The following is a 3,173-nucleotide window of genomic DNA, read 5'->3' on the forward strand; positions in this document are numbered from 1 at the left end:
CCCTAGGGGGTCCGCGGAGGTACTGCATGGGGGTCGCGAAAGTTTTGGTCGTTTAGACTTTTCTTTTATATTACCCCCTGCGATTATTTCCACTAATTGAAATGTCTTTAAATCCACATTAACATGAATTCAACACACTGTAGTAAACAGATAAATGGAGGCAGAAAATGTCTTTCAGTCATCAATGCACACATTCAGCAACACACAGGAGCTCTTTCTAGCTGGGTGTCGTTTTATTCACAACACCTGTCCCATCAACCAGGAATCAGAATCACAAATACTTTAATAATCCCAGGGAGGAATTACTTTAGTTACATTACTCCATCTGTAATAGAGTGACTGTAGCACTAGTTTGATAGAACACCATTTCCTACTAAATATAATCAGGGGGTCCCCGCTCCATCTGGCCATCAGTTTGGGGGTCCTTGGCCTGGAAAACGTTGAAGACTCCTGCTATAGAGAGATAAAAAAAATAATAATATGACAAGGTTGATCTTGGGCTGTGGGGGAAGTAGGAGTAACCTGGGAGAACCCATGCTTGCTAAAAGAGACCATGTAAAATTCAGGCTTGATAAAAACCCAAGATTTTCTAACTGCAAGTCAACAATGTTGGAATGAGGTCACTATTTACCATTTTTATTGATATTTGTTAAATGTTTGCTTTAGTTCACTAAGATATTTATTCTCTCTGTAAGAATTTCTTAATCTATTATTTGTAATTTGCAATTTGCAGCCTCATCCTGCAACAATAAGGCTACTTTCTGCTATTAAATGCTTTTATATAGCAGGTTAGACCCTGCCAAGGGTTAAAAAAAAAACAGCATGTAATTTAATTAATGCTTTTCCAGGATATAGAAACCATTTTTAAAAATTTTGGTTTGGCTAGTTAACTTGTTAATATTGCTTTTATATAAAATCGTAATTATCAAATAAAATATTTGTATTATGCTGCATTTATCTTTGGAAACTGGAGTTGAAATAATTGCGGCTCCAGTGATTTTAGTGTTTAGTTTTTCTTATCCTGTTTCATGTGATCATATTATGGAAACTCTTCTACGTCTGATGCATCATTAAGTCTTTGTAATTCTATATTAAATTTAGACTTTTTATGTCCAACAAGATGTAATATTCACCGGTACAGTTATTTTTACAGCTTTTGGATTGGTTTGTGATTCACTACCCTGAAAATGAGCCCATTCAATAGCTGAGATTAATGGGATCCTTAGAAAAAGCGGCATGAATCAGAAGATCAGGACCCTGGACAGCAGCCATGAGCGCCGAATCTGAAGGACGGAAGTTTTTTTTAGGTCACGGCCTACTTCATGCTGTGTGGTGGTGCATGTTTATCCCAAACAGCCATAAATAAAAGGGTTAAAAGTCTGCAGTCCAGCTGTGATGTCAGAGAAGGATTCCCCTCTTCTGGGTCAGAACATCAGTTTGCAGAAAGCTGTCATGGTGGCCTGAGGCTGAACCGCAGAGCTTCTCCTTCCAGACCAGCGATCCTTTCCGAAGTTTCCCGAAAGAAGCCGAGCCCCGGAGCCTCCACACACCCGCCATCAACCGAAATCTTCATCTTCACGCCGATCCCCCCCCCCCCCTCCATCGGTTGAAGTCTGCCGTGTTCGGGTTGGGGGAGGTGGGGAGGACGACATTCATGAAATACAGAAAAAAAAATCGCTTTCCATCCATCCTGAGCCCCTCCCAGCCCTCTGACTGCCGGATCCAAGGCTTGAATAAAGGTAATTACCCTCATTTATTTATGAATCCATGTTCAAGCAGGAGATTTAGTCTAACAGGGAGGCGGTGGGTTAAATTCTGCAGCTTTTCTTTTATGGTTCTGGAGTATTATAGCCTGGATTAAGCGGCACCATTCGGGGGATTCAGGGCGTGAAACCATCAGGAGCAACATTTTCTGGGAATCTTTTCAAATAAAAAACAGTTTAGGCACAAATGACTGAAAATCCTTTCATTTTAAAAAGGAAAACACAGGAAATCCACTCAAATCAGTGGAAATTACGCACCGAAATCTTATTAATAACATCGAAGTTTTTCCGGATTTGTTCAATTAAACTTGTTTTAAATCCATTGTTTGATTTTTAAAATGCAATAAATCTGAGCTTTTCCCCCCTACGTTTAGATTTTTCAAAGACATGGCGGGTTTTCATGTATGTTTGGGATATACCCACCCCTCCATTGGGGGGATTTTCTGGTCCATCCTGCTGGAAACGGTTACGCAATGCACTACGGCACACATTCAATCTGCTGACTAAGGAGCTTATTTGTTTTTAGAGCCAAACGTGAGAAAATACGACTAATAATTTTTAAAGAACATTGGATGGAAATAATGATCAATGAGAGGTTTTATTTGCAAATTAGAATAAAATCAGTTCTTATTGATTTTCTTGTGTTTAATCTGATGTAAAAACGTTTTATTTTTTCTTGCTGATCATCTGTTTAAGCTGGAAATGTGCAAAGCTTCGCCCACCATGTGTCTGTGGAGGATTGAGAACCTGAGTAGGAGGAGGAGAGAGAGACACAGCATGCTTCGCCTCTGAACACAAAATAAATGCAACCTTGCATTCTTCATTCATGCCCCTCAGGTTTCCGCTCCCATTTCCTCCACCCCCAGTCCACATCCACGCTGGTCACGACACACCCCTTTGCAGAAGGAGCAGGTGCTGCTGGATGCTTGGTTTGGGGGAAAGAAAATGGTAGAGGGGATGGAGGCAAAACAAGGAATAAGAAAGCCAGAGGGGTCAAGTTACTAAGTACTTAAACAGTTTTTCTTTGTAGTTGAGTATATTTACTTTTTACCAGGGGCGAATTTAAGAAATTTGGGGCCCTAGGCAAAGACAGACAAGGGGCCCTCTGAATTGAGAAGACAACAAATAAAACAGACCCATTATACAGATACAGAAATTTTAATAGAATAGACATCCATTATCTGTTCTAGGTTGTGTCCCTCTCTTCTTGTCCTTTTTCTTGTTGTTTTCCTCTCTATGTTTTGTACTCAGCTGACTTTTCATGATGTCTCAAATAGAATGAAAGTTTTTTTCCAAGCACTAAGTTCACTTAGCTGATTGCTCCTTCTCCTTCTAAAAGGCGGCGGTAAAATTAAATAACCCAGTCCTTCTTTTCAATGTAGACAAGCCATGATCTGCTTATCTGTTCTC

The 3,173-nt window shown here is 40.0% G+C and overlaps 1 protein-coding gene across 1 annotated transcript in view; it reads left to right on the top strand.

Moving 5' to 3' along the window:
- The first annotated feature begins 1,421 nt into the window (after nt 1-1,421).
- LOC107086726 overlaps nt 1,422-3,173 on the top strand; it is a 38,062-nt gene continuing 36,310 nt past the window's right edge. The window contains exon 1 of the mRNA XM_015377854.1: nt 1,422-1,739. The gene's annotated coding sequence lies outside the window, so the exon portion shown is untranslated. The remainder of the gene's footprint in view (nt 1,740-3,173) is intronic.

Source organism: Cyprinodon variegatus, unplaced genomic scaffold (genome assembly GCF_000732505.1).
Source record: "Cyprinodon variegatus isolate N-32 unplaced genomic scaffold, C_variegatus-1.0 Scaffold160, whole genome shotgun sequence".
NCBI classification, from domain to species: Eukaryota; Metazoa; Chordata; class Actinopteri; order Cyprinodontiformes; family Cyprinodontidae; genus Cyprinodon; species Cyprinodon variegatus.